The 14,775-nt window shown below is 51.9% G+C and overlaps 1 long non-coding RNA gene across 1 annotated transcript; it reads left to right on the top strand.

Annotated features, from left to right (window-relative positions):
* Positions 1–663: 663 nt before the first annotated feature.
* On the top strand, positions 664–4,179 carry LOC132689794 (uncharacterized). The gene is made up of 2 exons (XR_009615147.2): positions 664–725; positions 2,797–4,179. It is a non-coding gene; the product is annotated as an uncharacterized LOC132689794 (long non-coding RNA).
* Positions 4,180–14,775: the final 10,596 nt, after the last annotated feature.

Here is a 14,775-nt window from a genome sequence, read left to right as displayed (position 1 = left end):
TCATGTCAGATATGCACCCAGGCCCTGAGGATTCGGTGGTGAACAAAATGGTCCGGATCCCTCCATGTAAAGACCTGGGTACCTCAGTTTGGTGAAGCAACTCTCGGTTTCAGCTCAGGTCAGGATCTTGTGGTTTTGTGGGTTCGAGCCCCGTGTCCGGCTCTGCACTGGTGGACCAGAGCGTGCTCGGGATTCTCTGTCTCCCTCGCTCTCTGCCCCTCCCTGACGCATGCTGTCTCTGCCTCTCTCAAGATAAATAAACTTAAAAAAATAAATAAATAAAGACCTTACAAACCATGGGGTGGGGGGGTGTGCGAAGTCAGCTCAGCGAAGAGAACGATGTGGGAAGGTGAGGGGGCTCTGACTTGACCTCAGATGTGCCCATTTTTGTGTAGACAGAGGAAGGGAGTACTAGTTCAACTGAGGCATGAGCGGCACCTGAACAAGCCAGCCAGCCAAGAGGAGTAGGGGCTGGCGGGAGGAGGGAAACGGGGCCCCACCCGAGGAAACAGGGAAAGTTCCAGTAGGCGGTGTGGAGGGCTCTTGTGGTCTGGCTGTCTGGCTACATCCTCCCTGCCGGGATTCTAAGAACGTAAAATTCTAAGACCTCATCATTCGGAGCATCTATGATGCAACGGATCTCTTTTCTATTAGTAAGATTCTCCAAATGGAGTTTTCCAGGAATCCGCGAATATACCTTTCTAAGTCTCCGGCTTTCAGGCACGGTGAGTTTGCACCCTCATTTTGTCTCTCTGCTAGTGTAGACAAGGCTAAAGAGAAGAATTTGGAAGCTCATTTGTATTCGCTCTGCAATCTGCCTCCCAATTAGACCCTGTGTTCTGCTCTGCTCCGGGAAAAGACACAAAAGAAAATGCAGACAGGGGCCCTGCTTCCACTAATGAGTGATCTCCCAGCGTAGAGTTAATGCCAGAGCCCCGTTTGGCCACCAGGCCGTCGCCGGCATGGGGTGAACACGCAGACTAATTTATGTGGAATAAAAACACATTTTTTACACGGTGCCCTGACACCAAGATAGGCGTTGCCTCCCCACCAAACAAGCCCAATTATCGTGCTACGCTCTGTGGCCTTTTCTGCTCTACAGTTACAAATTCCCTTAACTCTTTCTGGCACCAAGGGGAGCAAAGGGCAGCATGGTTCCAGGGGAGCATCCTGGGAGCCGAGCAGGTGAATCTGGAGAAGTGGGCCACGTGGCTTGGGTGTGGCGACCACCGCGCCGGGCCCGAGGCCAACCGCCTCGGTGGCCCCGCCTGTAGAATGGTGGTAAGGCCAGGCCACCTCGGAGGGTTTCTTGCGCAGCAAACGCGGGTCATTGCTTAGAACCGCGGCTGACTCGAGTGCTAACGGTTTTTATGAAACACGAGGCCCGAGAATGCCGTCCTATATATGCCGTCTTAGGGGTGTGGAATTGGCCACCCATGGTGAGCGGAAAGGTCTTAAGGAGGCAATGCGTCAAACAGGGAAGCGTGGAGGACAGATGGTCACGGTGACAGGTGAAAGGCCACCGTGCTGTGAGAGGGGGAGGTCCTTGCGGCCCGCAGCCCCAAAGGCCGGCGGATGAACGCGGAAACACGGGCTTCGGGGCTGAGCCGCCTCCGTCCATTTGCGTCGCTGCAGCACAGAACCACAGATCCGGGGCTTCCTGGAAGCGGAAACTGGAAGCTGGACGTTCCCAACAGGGGTGTGGGCACGGCCCGGTTCCGGCGAGAAACTGCTCCCTGGTGGCCGACGGCGGTGTCCTCGCTTTGTGCTCACGTGGCCGAATGAGAGCGGGGGCGCCCTCCGGGTCCCATTTTCCAGGACCCTCACCCCCTTCTTAAGGGCCTCCCCACTCGCGACCTCCCAGAGATGCCAGCATCATACTGGGGGACGGCTTTGGACACAGGAATTCTGAGGGATCACAAGCACCCAGTCCCCTGCAGGGAAAGCCACCAGAAGTGTTTTGAACAAAGCACGTCATTAATTTTTTACTTTTGCTCCAAGAGTCAGAAACGCCACTCAAAGGGGCTCAAGCAAAACATACAGGCTCGTGGGACTGGAACTTCAGGTGGCAGAACTAGCTCTAGACTAGACTAGGTCTGGACCGGCTAGACCCACGGGACTAGAATCGGAAGAAGTGATTTCTTCAGGACATGGTTCGCTCCATTACCTAACGCCGCTTTGCGCCAAGTTGGCCCCACTCAGCCCCAAAGTCTCCCCGAGACGGCCGCCAACATTTCTCGCCTAAAAGCCAGCCAGCGAAGCCACGCTGGGCAGAGGAGGGAGGGAGCGCTTCGAGCTTGAGTCTCATTGGCCATCCCTGAACCAATCACTGAGGCCGAGGCGGGGTGCTTTGCTCTCTGATTGGTTAGACCTGGTCATGTGCCTACGACTGGAGCGGGTGGGATTGTAACTTCAGGGCAGAAAGGGGGGGGAAGTACCCCACAGGAAAGGGGCGGGGCATGCATGCGTGTCTATTTACGTATCTGTGCTTCACCCTTTTATGGTTTCGTACCGCTCGTTTTGTTGTGACGGTTGTAGTTGTGTTGTTTTACGAGAAAGTGGGTGGATTCTGGATAGGCAGAAATAACGTGTGCCCACGGTGCCTACATGCATGTGTTGGGTTGCCATCAGTTGGTCCCCGTGAGAAAGATTTGCTCACCTGGGTTGGGAGCGGGGTGTCTAATTTTTCTCTGCTCCCTTGGCCGCCATGCCTCTAATCTTCTTCAGCTGGAAGGGGACAGGTGAAGGGAAGATCGGGCTAATCTCTCTCTCTCTCCTCTCTCCACATTGTGAAAGAGAGAAGCACTGTGTCCAGAGTTACAGAACTGGAGCTTGACCTGAGGTGTCCTGGATGCCTGCTAGGATCGTGCCTTCAGCGACTGTCCTGTGTCTAGACCCATCTGTACCACTTAACCAACCCTGTGACCTTTGGTGAATTGCTGTGGAACATATCAGCTCCCCCCAGGGGCACCCGAGGACTCGAGGGACAATGGAGGCAGGGCCCTTACTTAGCCCAACATGTACTTAGCACTCAAAGTATGGAAGCTATCTTTGAAATCATGGTTAATATCCCTCTTGCTGTTTTCCCGCTCTCCGGCACTTATCGTGGCCTTAAATCCAGTGGTGGGAGTGAGAGAATTAAGATAACCAAGTGGCTTAGTGACAACATTATGTAAAACCGTCTCCCTGTGGATCCTTCCAAGCTAAATAGAGTACAGCATTTGAGTTTCCAAAGGTAACTCAGTAACCTCTCTTATCATTGGGGAACGAGGAGGCTGGTTAATCAAATACAGAGAAATCAGAGCAAATCAAATAAGGAGTTACCGTGTTGGCCGAATTGGAATTAGCCTTAGCGAAAGGATCTGGATTCGACAGAAACCCAGCCAAAAACGCCCTGGGGCCTTCTCATTGCCCACCAGCTTACACAGAACCCGGTTCCGGTCGTGCCCTGTGGGGCCCACACTCCCGTCCCTCAGCCCTGGGCCCCTGGCACCAGCCTGACACCTCCGTGGCTTTGCTTGTATCTTGCCTCGCCTCCTGGAAGATCTCAATCATGTCACTTTGCCTTTCTGCGCTGCTGTCTCTTGATCTACTATAAAGCGGCAGAATGTATGTCCCCACTGGAACACTGGGATGGTAATGAGGTGCCATGTGTGTTAATGCGTCTGGAAGACCGGCTGCCGGGCCAGGTGCTCATAAAGCTTCAGCTGACCTGGATGTGGGCCCCTAGAAACCACTGTGGGCCACCTGGATGACAGAAGATCAATGGTCCCCAGGTTGCCGAGGACCTGGAAAGCGTCCCAAGAACACCGTAGAGATTGTATTACAGTTAAAGACCCTTCTCTGACCCCTCCTGCTGACCATTCCAGACTATTTAGGATACACAAAGGTAAAGCCTGATCCTAGTAACGTGGGAGATTTTGTTTAATTCATAAGCGAAAACGCTATTGTTTCAAACTCCTCAACAAGCAACAACAACCATCGCCATTGAAAACTGCTTCGGTACCAGGCACTGTTCTAAGTATTTTTCAGGCGTTAACTCGTTTAATCCTCACACACTGTGTCGTAGATGGCATGACAGAGGCGCAGAGAGGTGAAGCGATTTTCCCGAGGCCACACAGCTAGAAAGGGGCAGAGCTTAGGCTCTTAACTGCTTTGTAATAAATGACTGAAACCCACTCTCCCTGGGGCTCAACAGAAGTAGAACATTCTCTTCTTTTTCGGAGTCAAAAAAAAAATCTTTCTTTTTGCGTCAATTCTGAAACTTTTTCGACCGTATATATGAAATGACCTATAGGATATATAATACCAATAAATGCTCTGCAAACAAAACAAACAACAACAAAAAAACCGCCCTTATTACATGCAAAGGGTTTTGATATGTTCCATGATATTCTAGTTTATATTTTCAGATAAGTATTTGATTCTATTATATATATTCTCTCTCTATATTCTATGTATATTCTATATTTTCTGTTTTCTATTTTTAAATGCTGGCTGCCATCTACGACATTGATTTTAAGATGCACTAATCAATCATGCTTCAGTTTGAAAAACACCACTCCAGACTCGGTTATAAAAAGGCAGGGCCCACTAGTCACTCTAAAGCTAGTGCCCAGCTCCTGGCTCTCGAAGCTTCCATCAACGCTTAACCCAACTGAATGTTTAAGCATGAACCTGCTTGGGATTTTCTTGCTCTCTCTCTCTCTCTCTCTCTCTCTGTCCCTCCCCTGCTGGTGCTGACTCTCAAAATAAATAAATAAACTTAAAAAAATACCAGGAGATTCACAGAAGCATCCAGATCCCCAGCTTCTGATACATAATCAGATGTGGCAACTCTGGGGCAAGTGCTGGGTGGAATGTTCTGGTGCCTGCCAAGACAGAGCCCCTGTGTATCTCACTTCCCGGCTCAGCCCTTGGCTCACTTACTCATCTGTCTCCTACCTGAACCCTGTAGGCATCCAGATTTGGGTCTGGTTGAGGACCTTAATATTAAAAAAGAAAGAGGCAAATTCTACGGGTAAACGGTGACCTTTAGAACTCTTTGCCAACCCGCATTCCCTGCTAGGATGTTCGCAGTGACCTTAAGGCATAATTGCCTGGATGCCTAGAAACGTTTGAATCGGGGCTTTCTTTTGTTCCTTCTGTTTGTCTAGTTTTAGGACATCCCTGCTAACGTCTCGTATCTTTCTTGCCTAAAGCCTTTTATGGCCCCTGTAGGAACTCATATTCCCTTCTGGGAATCTTTAGAGCCAGGTACCAACAAGATGCCTGGGGATATCATTTCCTGTGACTTGCTCTGAAGGTTGTGGCTCTGGAAAGGATGGGCCATTTCTGAGCACTGGTTCCGGAGCCGGGCTGCCATTTGCTAGCTGTGTGACTGACCCTGGGGCACAGCCTTTTAACTCCTCTGTGTCTCTGTGGCTTCAGCTATAAAATGGGAAAAATAGTAGCATATCTCATGCAGGGTTTGGAGAGAATTAGAGAAAATAATCCACATAAAGTGCTTCTTTCTGTCCCTGTGAAGTGTTATTATGCACTGAAAGCGTGGGGTGTCTTGTCACGAACGCTTTGGTGTGGGGTTCCCTGGGCACAAGAGAATCTGTCAAAGACTGTCACCAGCTCGGGTTGAGGCTGGAGGGGAAGGGACTTGATTGTGTTTCAAGACCACCCTTTGTGTATATCATTCCCCAGGGCTCTCTGGTAACCATGGCAACTGCGCTTACAGGTTGCCAAGTTCAAAACAATATATTTCCGAGCAAGAAGGTTTGCTGACATCACCCATCCTCGTGAGAAGGGAATGAAGGCTCGGGGTCCGCTCTGTGGCCGGTACCAGCCTGAACACCCAAGATTCTCCATTCTGTCTCTTTTCACACGGCCACCTAAGTAATGACGTCCAGGCAGAACTAGGGGCATTATTATGAAACAGCTAGCATGGCGACCGTGAGTGTCACTTTCTACCCTCATGGCAGTGAACCGAGCCTGAGCTTTGGGGGTCCCACAAACTGAGATGCCCTCTTGACTCCACAGCTTACTGTGTGACCGCGGGCAGGTAACTCTCCCTCTCTGTGCTTCAGTTCGGGTCACCTCATCAGTCAAATGGGACTAGCTCAGTGCCCCTCAAGTGGTTCTTAGAAGATTACACAAGTTGGTACGTGTGAAAGCCCATAGCACAGTGCCTGGCACACAAGTGGCCCAGAGTAACTGTCCATTGACTTCCCTCATCTCCAGTGATGGCTTTCCAAATCTGCTTGTGCTCCCTTGATTCTGTGCCTTGGCTTTCGCTGATTCTTCTGCTGAGAACACCCTTTCTGTCGAGCCTCAGCTCCCTACCTATTGAAAACACACTAGATTTTTCCCGAGGAAACAACTGCACAAAGACTCATGTGCAAAGATCGTAATGACGATAGCATTTATCTTATTTTTTTAATGTTTTATTTATTTTTGAGACAGAGAGAAAGAGAGCATGAGCAGCAGAGGGGCAGAAAGAGGGAGACACAGCAGCGGAGGGGCAGAGAGAGGGAGACATAGCGGAGGGGCAGAGAGAGGGAGACACGCAGGCTCCAGGCTCTGAGCTGTCAGCACAGAGCCCGACGTGGGGCTCGAACTCACGAGCTGTGAGATCGTGACCTGAGCCACAGTCGGATGCTTAATGGACTGAGCCACGCAGGCACCCCCACAATAGCGTTTAAAATACCCATCAACTGTAAGCGGTATAAATATCCAGCCATAAAGGACTGATGAAAGAAAGTAATCCATACAAATATAATATGATTAACCTGCTTAAAACGATGCGCATCTGTCTTTGTTGATACGGAATTGATGGCTATGTTGTAAAGTGAAAAGTGGATCATGAGAGAATATCCCTGTGATGGCCATACGTATTCTATAGACAGCAAGGTAGACAGGTAAGTAGGTATAGATGTAAAAATATGAATAGTTGTTGGGCAATTTTCTTTAGTTTGCTTCTCAGTGTCTTTTACTTTTTTTTTTTTTTTTTTTTTTTTTTTTTTTTTTACCACACACACATATGCCTTGGATAATAAAATACCTCTAGTACAACCCTAACGTCAGCACTAACATAAATTAATGTTGATATCCATTGTCCAGGGTTCAGGGCAAATCCCCTTCCACCCTGGGCTTCCTTGGATGCTTCTAGATCACAGAGAACTGCCTTTTTCTTTCTCCAGAGCCTGTGCTGTCCTTGGTGCCCACTTTGACCTCTGAAGACATTTATTGTGTCCTGTCTGCTTTGTGCCCCGTCCCTGCTCAGGAATATGTTCCTGGAGGACACAGGCAGAGTGGCTTAGCTCCTGTGGGCACCGGGCAGTGAACATATAAGTGAATGAGTGGAAGAATGAATGAATGAATGCATCCTCCACTCTTCCAAGTCTGGTACGATGCCTCCTCCTTTGTGAGGTCTTTCCGGACTCCTTCCTCCTCTTCTCAACCCTTTGGAGGCTCTTCCCTCTAAAGCTGGCCAGCCCGAGCCAATGTTGCCCGTCGTTCCTGCCCACTGCATTCTGGCCTTAACCCTCCCGCGGGGCGCCTGGGGCAGAAACAGGTGCAGCGGACACAGTCCTGACTCCAAAGGTGTTGGCAGGAACACGGCAAACAGTAGCCCAGGCAGTGAGAAGAGGCTTCCTGGAAGGGGGGGCACCGTGGCCATTCTTCGGTATAACCATTACTGTGACTCACGGAGGCACCGCCGGGCAGGAAAAGGTGGTGTGAATCCAGGGGCCGTCGGGGTCAATGTGAGAAGAAATGATACATGTCGCTTCTGGCCTGTGGCCGTTAAGGAGCAGGGCGCTGCTCCCTCCAGCCTTCTCTGCCCTCCAGCTGCAACGTGAAGGCCATGTGTATCAGGCGGCACAAGTCACACGATAGAAAAGGGCTGCCCGACCACACCCGAGCCTTGCACGACCCATTCAGTGACCCTTACTGTGCTGATCCAGCTGGAATGCCAGGGTTTATTTGTTACTTCAGCAAAGCCCAGCCCATCCTGACCAACACGGCTCTCAAACTTCACCCCACCCCTGTTCTCGCTTAATAACTTTCGCCAAAAAGTTATTTCTACGTGAGCCAGCTCAGCTCCTCTTACGAGATTAAAGATTGAGATGCCGCTTACAGAGTGACGCTGGGGTTTCACTCGGCTGGTGGACAGAATAAATAAATACTTGTGTGTAAGCAGGAAGAAGGCAAAGTCTTCACAGCCCCCGGCCATCCCGGCAATCGCCTCTAAAAGGCAGAAAAGTCTGTCTCCTAATTACACATGGTCCCTGTCCTTGAGCTTGGCGAAAGGGGATCCATCCAAACAGAATCCATCACCTTCCAATGATTTCCTCTCGTGCAGGGACAGCAGCATCAATTAAGCCCCCGGGATGGATGTAGGCAAAACGTCACTCCAACAAGGATTCGACCTGTCTTGCCTTTAATTGTCCATTTATTTCTCTCACAAACGACGTCGACCGCCCGGATGCTGCTTTTGTGGGGCCGTTTCTACTCCCCAGGGAAGAGGGCTGAGGGAAGGAGCCGAGCGCGGCGTGAAGGTTTCCATGGTTATTACGCGCCAACCACCAGAAGGCTCTGCCCGGTGAAATCCCTCGTTAGCCACTATCCAGCTAATTAGAAGAGGCCTTCAGCACTTGATGGTATTCTGGAACATTTCTTCCCGGCCGTTTAGGAATGGACGCTGAAGGCTTTGTCCAGGCAAGGTTGAGTGTCTTTAGCCCCAAGCCCCAGGGAAAGTCATGGGCACGAAGGGAGAACAATTTATTCCACTGGCTTCTGGAGCACTTTCGTCACCTCTGCATCTGGCAAACACCAAGATGAGTTCAAGGAAACCAGCCCAGGGCAGAGGTCCTTAAGGAAGGGAGAGATCCAACCGGTCCGTTCTGGAAGAGACCCATACAGTAACCAAGGGAACAGAGGATTAAGCCTTGCTTTCGGGGAAGAGTGGGATGGGCATGTGAGGGGTCGAGGAAAACTTGTCGGGGCCAGGGAAGTGTTTGGGGGCTCACAGGGTGGCTTCACACACAACCTGCGGACTTTATAAAATCTCATGTTCAGAAGGATCTCCTTCCTGGTCACAGGCTTTACTGTCACTGTCTTAAAGTGTGGAATACTTTTTAAACAAGGCGCCCTGCGTTTTCACTTTTTCCTAAGCCCCGCAACATTATGTGGCTGGTCCTGGGTCTCAGGTGGGCGGGTTTTCCAAGCGGGTAAACAGAGGCAACAGGCTGTGGATACGGAGAAAACCCCTAGACACACAGGTGCCTAAGGACTCCCCTGGCCACCAATGGATCCAGGCATAACACTGTCATGAATCGCATTGGGACTGCGGGCTCCAGAGTCAGGAAGGGATGGCTCCAGGATTAACTCTGCCCCCCACTCTCTGTGTGTTCTTAGGTAAATGACCTAACCCCTCTGCACCTCGGTGTTCTTAGTGGGGACACGACTTAAGGGTTATTTAATAGCTTACGGTCGAAGCTGGCATGTAATTGTTGCTTAATAAATGTTACTCGGGGCGCCTGGGTGGCTCAGCCGGTTAAGCGTCTGACTTCGGCTCAGGCCATGATCTCGCAGTCTGCAGGTTCGAGCCCCGCGTCGGGCTCTGTGCTGACAGCTCGGAGCCCGGAGCCTTTTTCAGATGCTGTGTCTCCCTCTTTCTCTGACCCTCCACTGTTCATGCTCTGTCTCTCTCTGTCTCAAAAATAAATAAACATTAAAAAAATTAAAAAAAAAATAATAAATGTTACTCAACGCCCTGATTATCGCCATCGACATTTTTAGAATCATCATCATACTTTAATCCTTATATTGTTACACAGCTACCCGCTAAGACTTGAGAAGCCCTCGAGACATCCGCGTTGCCTCAGAGACCTGGTCTCTCTTGCAGTGGGTGTCCTGACGGAGACCCGGAGAGACCAAAGCGAAGCGTTGCCCCCTTCCTTCTTAATTTTTCTCTCTTTGCAGCTCCTTTCCACCTGGGAAAAATCCACCCACCCCCATGGCCCCCCGACCCAATCCCAGCTTTTGAGTTCTGCCTTTAAACGTTCAGAATCTATTTTCATCCTGCAATTCTACTAAGGAAACTGGTCTAGGGAGGGATGACTTACCCAAGGTCACCCAGCGATTCAACCACAGAACCGCGATCCCGTTTTGGTCTCCCACGCTTTCCAGCCCGCTCCATGATTTTGTCTTTGACTGGGTCACGTTTCTTCCTCCCTGCCAGCCTCGGAAAAGTACTTCGCTGTGCCTTAAATTTTACAGAATCTGTTCTTTCCTTACAAATTCACTCAAATCCCCCAGGATATAGTTATCTCCAGGAAAATCAAGCATCTCCTGATTGAGGGCTGGTCAGAGCGAGACCCTGGGCTCAATGCATCAGTGGGCAGAGGGAGCCTCTTATCTTAAGCGGCAGAAAGCTGGATGGGAGCCTAATTGGCAAACAAAAGGAGAACAGGAGGCTGTTCAAGCATGACCCGAGCTTGGCTCGTCCTGCCAGGGGAGGGCAGCCCCAGCTGGAGGTTGGGACAAGGAGAGACAGGGAAGAGGCACTTAGCTCCCGGCCGTGGAGCGTCAGCCGGAATGGAGTTGAATCCCTCCTCTGCCATTTACTAGCTGTGTGGCTTTGAGCGGGCTCCCCTCCCTCTCTGAACACGCTTTCTCCCTGGAAAATGTGGAGGCAAGGGGAGTATCGTCCCCACCGCGTGTAAGAAGCTGAGCTGTGCCTCTGACCCGGGGGCTCACGCTCCCATCCACTCCCGGGGCTGGTGGCAGCAAAGGCGGCCGGGAAAGACCTGACGCGGAGCCCGCAGCCCCCGGACACCCCGCTTCCCTCGGACAGGGACGAAGAGGACGGCAAGGGAGGATGAGTGAACGGTGGCAGGAAAACGAATCGGGGAGCGGGGAGGAGCTGCCCGCCATTAATCATCATGAAGAATAGGTCCCGGGGAGCTGCCTTTGGCTCCACGGTGATTAATGACCTTGTTAATTTTCCTGCGCATCGTCCCAATTATGCAGGGGCGCCGAGGGAGGCCCCACCTTCCCCAGGGAAGCGGGGAGGTCTGGGCCGTGCCCTGGAGCGAGGCACAGAGGAGGGCTCTGGGGAGACCCCGAGGTGTTTTCCAAAGACCTTGGACCCAGCAGGCAGGGCCTGGAGAAGCGGCAGGCCCGACCCCAGAGGCTGGTGGCGTGCCGGGCCGGGCGGCGACAGCGCCGGTCCCCAGCGAGGCCGGTGGCGGGCACGGCGCTCCGGCCGACATTGAGCGGCAAAGAAACAGAACCCCTTTCTTCCCCACCCAGCCCAGCTGCTGCTTGGAGTTCCCGTGCTTCCCAAAGGGCAGAATCGGGAGCTGGCTCCTGAGCTGTGTGATGTTCTAGATGTCAGGTCACAGGGGCAAGCGGCTGCTCGGGATTCTGGACCGGTGGGCGGGTATCTCCCGGGGGACGCATCCTCTGGGCCCACCCTGGGGCGCCACCCGTGGTGGCTACCGGTGGGAAACCTGGGGCTCCCGTTCACACCCGGTGGCTCTCGTTGTTACGACTGCCTATCGGGGAGAACCACGCATCCTGAAAAGGCTGTCTCTGGCCCCAACGACCAAGTACACCCCCAGACCTTCCGGAAGCTTCCTGTCCTCCAAACGGGTGCTCTGTGGCAGGTCAAGAGGCAGGAACTGCCTCTAAGCTCCGCTGTCTCTCTGTCACCACCCCTCCCTCTCCTGGTCGCAGCCCAGGGTATCAACTATCCTCCCTGCTCCTCAGACCCTGTTCACACAGCCAGGCTCCCCGGTCCTCCCTTCCCCCCAAAAGTTGAGGCTCTTTTATCCCAAGGTCAGAGCCAGCAGGGTATTTGTGTTTGCCACCTGCATTAAGGGCAGGGCACGGTCTGTCTGTCTGTTTCCTTTCATCTTGAGAAGTAAAGGGCAGGACGGCAGAGAAGTAAGGGGAGAAGCAATGGTTAATATCTCATAAATACTATCCCGCCGCATGCACAGAATGCTGTGGTTGGGCTCAGAACAAGGAATGCGCTCATCCTGTAGAAAAATCAAGAAAATCGCTCATGCAGGGAGCAGTGTTTCTTCATTACTAAGAATACAGGCTTTGGGGTTCACGGCTCTCGGTTCAGCGCCGGGCCCCCACTTACTACTGTGGGACCTCGAGCTTCGCGTCCCCCAGCCTCCGTGGCCTCATCTGCAAAGTGGGGAGATGCCAAGCTGCCGTGGGATCAGCCAGACGGCGTGTGTGGAAGGACTTTGCCAAGCCCTCTCTGTGCACCCCTGGAAAGAAGGACCCACCGGCCGCGGGATGAGTTGGAGATGCAGGGAGGGAGAGAGGAGGGGAGCGGGCGAGGGAAGGTAATGGAACTTTGGGAAAGAAAACTGCAGCGGAGACAGAGAAATCACCCGAAGGGAAATCACAGGCGGAAAGGGAGTTCCAAGATCCGGAATAAGGAAGGGAAGAGAGGCAACAGGGGGGGGGGGGGGGGCCGGTGGATGTGTGGCCCCAAGACCTGTGAGCTTTGTCAGGGGACAGAACGAAGAGGTGCTTGGCTAAGCAGTGCCGAAGGAAAGGAAGGGTGACCGTGTTCCTTTCCCCGTCACACACACACACACACACACACACACACACACACACACACTCACATGCGCTCATATGGAGAGAGCTTCTCAACGCGTCACAAACCCACCTCTCTCTCTCTGGGATTTTCTCAGCAAGGGGTGAAACAAGGCCTGGGCAGCGAGGGACTCCGTGGGCTTCTGAGATGCTTTCCCTGCAGGGATCTGAGGGGCCCCAGCTCATACTGAGTTCTGGGGAATGAGCACCCCTCCCCGCCACCGCCCCCCAACAATAACCATCACTAATCTCTGGGTAACCTGTGAGCGCCAGGCCCCTCCACTTTGGGCTGATTTATTAAGGAGAGACACATCAAGAAATGCAGTCTGTCTTAGCTGCAACGAACCAGTTTTCATTCCTCCAGGGTGTGGGACAGCTGTCATCCCTTCATCTCTCTTTGGATGACTCTGGCAGGATGGTCAGGGAGGGATTTCGGCCCCTTGCTCACATATTTCCTGGTTCCCGGTCTTGCCCAGTCAATACACATGCACACACACACACACACACACACACACACACACACACCCCACCACCCCTACTGCCATAGTGGAAATGTATAAATCCATTTTACTGACTAAAATCAAAGTCAGTCTTCTTATAATGTCCTTCAAGGCCCTGAATGACCTAGAATCAGGCCCCTTCCTCTATCTTGTCTTGGATCTCTTTCCCCGGACCTCACAGCATTCCAGCCTGGTAGCTCCTTTCTCTCCCCCTAAGGCAGAGTTTCCCAAACCTGGCTGCACGTTAGAGTCGCTGGGGGAGTTTCTGAAATACATCAGTGGCCCAGACCAAGCCCCAGCCCAATGAGATCACAGTCTCTTGGAGCTGGGAACCAGGCATCAGTATATTCTGGATCTTCCCCGGGAGATTGCAACGTGTGGCCAAGGCTGAGAATCATGGCTCTGGAGTTCAAGAGCTCTCTGCCCTCGATCCTTGCCGGCTTGTCTTTGCACATGGGCTCCTTCTTATCTGTCAGATTCAACCCAAAGGACTCCTCTTCAGTGAGGCGTTTCTGCAAACAGCTTATCTAAAGCCCTCTTGCTTTATTTCCTTTCTAGAACTTACTGCAACCTGTAATTCTCTTCTTTAGCTATACGTTTGTTTACTCTCTGTTCCCCTTACCAAAATGTCAGCCATGAGATGACAAGAATTGTGTCTGATTTTACTGCCACCATAACCCAGCATTAACACAGGGTTTGACCCGTAGTTGGGTCTTAGCAGATAGTTGATAAAGGAAAGGTCATGTGGACGTCACAGAGCAGCACACTGTAAGATGCCCAGAAGCTATTACTTTGTTTGACATCTGTTCCCTAGAGTCACTACCACACTAAGTGAGGAAGGTCTGAGCCTTTGGAAAGATGTTCCCCTAATGACTGTATTCCTTTCCTGACCTCCCATTACCTGTCCCCTCTTTGTGGGGACGCTCTTGCAAGCCTTCCAGCCCCTGCCTCCATCCTGCTCTCCGGGGAAGCCACACCTTTCCAAGAGGAAGGAAGAAGCTTCCTGTCTCAGTGTTTCCACCTTCCTGTGTTTTGCACACGTTGGAACCCAGTCGCACATGAAGGTCCACCCGAGGTTCCCGTCTGCTGAATTTGGCAGCTCCAAATGGAGAGGGATGGTTCTAGATCCAAAAAGAAGAGAAGGTTCTGGAAGCTCGAGTTCTAACTCAGTCTCTCCACAAGCAGTAGATGTTCTAATTCTCAGGGAAGCGTGCCCCCTCACGAAAACCAACATTGGTTAACCCCATGATTATTATCCTCAGGATCAGTCACCTGGGAGCTGGGCTAATGTTAGCAAAGACCCCATCAACTGTGCATGGCTCCTTCTTGCCCTCCAGGGGAAGGCGTCACATCCCCAAACCTCTCACCTGTGGCTTTTCCAGGATATATAAGTGAATGACAGATAAATCTAGAACCTCCCATAAAACTATAGCATAGCTTTCCCACATTTCACATCTAGAAACAGAGTGACTGCTCCAACACCAACGCATCTCCCTCAACTGTGCCCCTGACCCCCGAGCCCTGGCACCTGGCTGGTCACTTCCTCCCAGCATGCCTGTGCAGCCTCTTGATCTCAGGGCCGCGGGCATTCAGTCCCGTAGCCTGGGAGGATATTTACACAAGCACACAGTCATTGAAAGAGGACTCCAAAATTTAT

Source organism: Panthera onca, chromosome E3 (genome assembly GCF_046562875.1).
Source record: "Panthera onca isolate mPanOnc1 chromosome E3, mPanOnc1 haplotype 2, whole genome shotgun sequence".
Classification (NCBI taxonomy): Eukaryota; Metazoa; Chordata; class Mammalia; order Carnivora; family Felidae; genus Panthera; species Panthera onca.
The sequence above is the reverse complement of the archived record's forward strand: the minus strand, read 5'-3'. Positions and strand labels throughout refer to the sequence as shown.